We start from the raw sequence: 5,816 nt of genomic DNA on the forward strand, positions 1-5,816 counted from the left end.
CAACCATACCTCTCAGTCTGTCTCTCTGCTTGATCAAAGACCCAAGACTGTAATGCAGAACTTTGTTGAATTTTACTCAGACGCAATAAATAAATAAATCTCCAGCGGAATGAAAAATAACAAAAAACATTGCAGAGTTTCATTAGGCACCAACAGAAGTCTTTGTTTCCATGCCTGTGCATGTGTGTGCATGTGTGTGAATGTGTGTGTGAGCACTCTCTCCGTGCCTCCTGCATGTGTCTCTGACCACATCTACATCTTTAATGTTTTAAACTGAATAATGAATGAAACCCTTGGGCTCGAAGACACACACACACACACACACACACACACACACACACACACGCACACACACACACACACAAACCACCTCTACTCGAAAAATACAAGTGGTAAGCCATAAAAAAAAAATGTAAATCAAATATTTTGTTTTAAAAAAGATTAAATCACCATTTTTGTGGATCAAAGAGAGCAGAGCAAAGCAAAGTGCACTTCAAAGCAAACCAATACCCCCTGCTCTTTCACCCACAATCACTTTTCTACTACCAGTTTCCTGTTGACATGCTGCAAACTTCCTGTTGGATTGAACGCCGAGTTCAGATAAAACCCCCCTTGCTCGCGCTGCTTTGGTGCGCGTCGGTGCAGTTGGCCGTCCAGCCTCTGGGCTGTGCGCGCCACACGATACGCCCTTGCATGTCTCCCTGCTGCAGCCGTGCATGCTTCGTATATAGTCTAATTTGACTTTCAAATGTCTGAACTCCCTCAACTTTAATAAATCCCACACACTCTTGCCTTTCCCTCAGCCTCTTATGAAGACAAAGATGTGAGAAGCCGAGGTCAAGGTTGGTCTCCACAGCAACTGAGCATAAAAATGCCTTGATCCACCTGACCTCCAGCCCCCCCCACCCTCTCCTCTGCAGCGCCGTAATACCACTCTAGAAAATTAGCAACCTTCCTCAGAACTGAAAGGTTTTTTGCTCTTTTCATTTCAAGTTTGTTTTTTTTCATTTTTATTCAGCTCTCTGTTTCCCTTTTTTTTCACAGAATAGTCAGAAAAACACTTGATAAATAAGTGAGAGGAATATTTAGATGCTTCCCAACAGGATGTTTCACTGAATGGCTTAATGAGCAGGAAAATTAGGTGAATCGCTTCCTGTAGCTTTTGCAGAAGCCAGTTGCACATTTCCATCTTTAAAACAGCACACGAGGGAATATCGCCTGGAAAAAATAAAAACATTTATCTATTCTGACACTATCTAAGATATGAAGTCATCATCAAGAGAAACGTTTAGGTTATTCTTTCCCGTTATTTATATGTCTACCTGTAAACCAAACAGGCAAAGCTGTGAATCATCTACAAATGTCATTCTTGCTGAAACAACTTCATAATCACACGCAACCACCTCGTGCAACGTTTTTGGCTTTACATCTCCCAGAAGCTACGAACTTCACAGAGGATGGTTCCACCCACCAATCGCAAATCATCCAGAACGGGTCATTTAGGAGCATGGAAACCTTGTTATCTTGCAGCCTCAGTTTGCTGTCTTCAGCTAACCTCTGCCTGAACCTCCGCCTCAAGCCAGAAATCTGGGAGTGGTTCTGGACTCAGACCTGAATTTTAACAGCCACATTAAGACGGCCTATTATCACCTCTAGAACATATTGAGGATTAAAGGGCTGATGTCTCAGCACGACTTACTAAAACTTTTATCGTCAGTAGACTGGACTACTGTAACGCTGTTCTCACGGGTCTCCCTGAAACATCCGTCAAGCAGCTGCAGTTAGTCCAGAACGCTGCTGCCCGAGTCCTCACTAAAACCAAGAGAGTGGATCATATAACTCCAGTTCTTAGATATTTACAATGGCTTCCTGTCTTACACAAAATTACAGAAGAGTATTAGGGCCATGCAAGAGGAAAACAAATATTTTCAGAGGGGAAGGTTTTTTTTTATTGTGCACTTCGAGAAAAAAGTCGAAATGTCGAGATTAATGTTGAAATACAATTTTTTTGTCCACATTTCAACTTTATTCACGAAATTACAACTTTTTTCTCAACATTTCAACTTTTTTCTCGACATTTCAACTTTTTTCTCGAAATTATACTTAATTATACTTAAACATTAATCTCGACTTTTTGACTTTTTTCTCGACATTTCGACTTTTTTCTCGACATTTCAACTTTTTTCTTGAAATTGTACTTCAACATTAATTTCGACTTTTCGACTTTTTTCTCAACATTTCGACTTTTTTCTCAACATTTCGACTTTATTGACGAAATATTGACTTTTTTCTCGACATTTCGACTTTTTTCTCGACATTTCGACTTTTTTATCAACATTTCGACTTTTTTCTCGAAATTCTACTTCAACATTAATCTCGACTTTTTGACTTTTTTCTCGACATTTCGACTTTTTTCTCGAAGTGCATATGGAAAAAAAATCTTCCTCCTCTAAAATATTATTTTTATTTTTCTCCTGCCTGGCCCTAATACTCTTCCGTACAAAATCTTGCTGTTGGTTTATAAATCTCTGAATGGTCTATGGCCAAAATATATGTTTGATCTCCTGGTCCATTATGAACCAATCAGAACCCTCAGGTCCTCAGCGTCACGCCTACTTTCTGTACCCACAGTTAGAACAGCTAACTTTCCACTTTTCAGCTTTTAATATCCTCACTTGTGGAACAAACTCCCAGAATGCATCAGGGCTACTGAAACTCTCTGCTGCTCAATGCTGACCAAGATTGAAAACCTTTTTATTTACTGCTGCATTCCAGTAATCTCCCACAATGCACTGCAGCCTTTATTTCTTGCATCTCATTTGTTAATTGTGTTTAATTGATCTCTGTGTGTCTTTAATTATTGCTTTACGGTAAGGTAGACTTTATTCATCCCCGAGGGGAAATTCATTTGTCACAGCAGCACGTACTTGCTTCTGCTCTGCTTGCTGGATAAAAAAACATTAAAAAACGCTCAGTCAAAAAAAAAAATTCTGTTTGTGTTAAAGTCCTCAGGTTTGAATCCTGTAAATTCTATTATGTTTTATTTTATTTTATTTTATTTATTCATCATATTATTTATTTTTTTGTTTAAACTTTAAATAATGCATTTTCTGTATTTTTTTTGAATGTCTTTGTAAAGCATGGTGAATCACCTTGTTGTTGAATTATGCTATAAAAATAAACTTGCCATCTCCCATGAGTCACTTCATGTGATTTGGTGTAACGTGGTAGAAAAATAAATGCAACTTTCGAGACATAAAGTTAAGGTAAAATATTCCCATATTCTTGAATTCAAACTAACCTGTACTTGTTTCCACATAAATGAGCATAACCAAAAGTGTTTATCTGGTAAGAAGACGAAGTGCAATTCAGCTAAATGAAGACATTTTACTGAGAACATAATAAAAAAAAAAAATACATCAAGGCCAAAATTAATTAAGCCTTCTTTGTGACTGTCAGTTGACAACAGTCTCTAATAATGGTTCTTAACGGAGTTGACACTTGCCTGTTGAGTGATCTTGGCCCATTCTTCCATGGCAAATTGTTCCAGTTCATCGGAATTGTGTGGTTTCCAATGATGCACATTAACATTGAGTTTGTCCACAGATTCTCAGGAATTACACATCAGTCATTGTCCTTCAAAAGGTTTTAGATGAACTTAAATGTCTGCTTTGTTGGAAGACCTCACTAGTCATCTTTGTGGTGACGTCTCTCTAAACTGAGAGCAGATTTATTTGGATTATTCCTCAGAATATCAACTTTTTTTTAATTTTTTCATGATTCCAGTACACCAGTAGAAGTTTCCCTGTTCCTGAGCAGCAGAGCAACTCATGCTCCTACAACCAAGTCTGATCTGTTTAGTTCGTTCTCATCAGACCAAAGTGCAGATTTATAAACACATCCCCCAGGTTTCAGATTTGCACGACTAATCTTCTAGCGTTGATGGCTTTCCTTTTAGACAACAACCTAGACGTCCACCGGGATGAAGAGCCATCAGTCTTCAGTGAAACCTCAAACTCAGAAGAAGCCAGTTCAGCAACGATCATCTTTACAGACATCCAGGTACTTGTGTTCATGTTTCTTATTGTTTGGGAAGTCTTGCACTATTGATGACACCCAGGTTTGTTTTTTAGAATAGTTTGACTCTTCTCTTTGTAATGAGGCAACATATAGCTGTTTTAAACTTGAAAAGCTTAGAAATAGAGGTTTCCCCTTTAAATGAGCATCTACTATCATTGGTCTGAGTTTTAACGCTGAGGAATGTTTTACTTTTTAAAGTTTTACTAAAAATGCAAAATCTATTCTGTATTTTGGGAAAATGTTTGACTGTTAAAGGTTAAGATTATTACCTTAACATGTCTCCTTTCCCTAATTATATATATATGCATTCCTTTTATCCATTTTAAAAAAATGGTGGTTGAAATATCACTAATAAAAGGTCCCTGCAACTTTTAAAGTAGACATATGCTGTTTTGTTTAGCTTTTTGTTGTTGTTTTAGTTTTTTTTTTTAATTTAACAACGTTTTTTTTTAATGAAAACAAGAGTCCATTTAGTTAAAAAAAACTACCATTTTCACTATTTCACTATTTCACTATTTCAAACCATTCAAAGGTCATGGCAGAAAGTAGGAACTATCAAATATGGACCAATCAGATGAAGGGGGGGCGCGGTAACGCTTTTGACTGAGAAAAGTAATGCCAATCGTCACAGGATCGAGACACACATTTTGATGTATAACACACCTGGGTGCACGTTACGGTTCGGGCGAAGAAACAGCATAAGTTGCGCCAAATTTACACGATTAATTCAAAATGGCCGACTTCCTGTTCAGTTTCGGCCATGGCGCCAAGAGACTTTTCTTTAAGTTGCGACATGATACAGGTGTGTAGAGATTTTCGTGCATGTACGTCAAACCGTATTGTGGGGCTTGAGGCACAAAGTTTTCTAGGGGGCGCTGTTGAGCCATTAGGCCACGCCCATTAATGCAAACCATTAAATATCAAATTTTATTAGGGTATTAGGGCCAAACTAAGACAAAAAAAAAGGAAATTACGAGAATAAAGTCATAATATTACGAGAATAAAGTCATAATAGTTTGATAATAAAGTCGTAATATTACGAGAATAAAGTCGTAATATTAAATACGACTTTATTCTCATAATATTACGACTTTATTCTCATAATGTTACGACTTTATTCTCGTAATATATTAAGACTTTATTGTCGTAATATGTTACGACTTTATTCTCGTAATATATTACGACTTTATTCTCGTAATATTACGACTTTATTCTTGTAATGTTACGACTTTATTCTCGTAATATATTACGACTTTATTCTCGTAATGTTACGACTTTATTCTCGAAATGTTACGACTTTATTCTCGTAATATTACGACTTTATTCTCATAATATTACGACTTTATTCTCGTAATGTTACGACTTTATTCTCGTAATGTTACGACTTTATTCTCGCAACAGTATGACTTTATTCTCGTAATTGTACGTCTTTATTCTCATTAAATTATGACTTTTTTCTCGTAATATCTTTTTTTGTCTTAGTTTGGCCCTAATACTCCGTCGTAAAAAGGCCCTCCTTTCGTCGGAAAAATAAAAATAAAAAAAAATAAATAAAATAAAAACGAGAGAAACAAGAAAAAAAAATCCTACAGATACAATAATAGGGCCTTCGCACTGTAAGTGCTCGGGCCCTAATAATAAACGAGAAAGAGAGACACAAAGCGCCGGGAGCGCGCGCGGTGCCCAGTGCGCGCTCCCGTCCTCTGCTGCGCACGGAGAGAGAGAGAGAGAGAGAG

The sequence above is a fragment of the Cololabis saira genome, chromosome 1 (genome assembly GCF_033807715.1).
Source record: "Cololabis saira isolate AMF1-May2022 chromosome 1, fColSai1.1, whole genome shotgun sequence".
Lineage (NCBI taxonomy): Eukaryota > Metazoa > Chordata > Actinopteri > Beloniformes > Belonidae > Cololabis > Cololabis saira.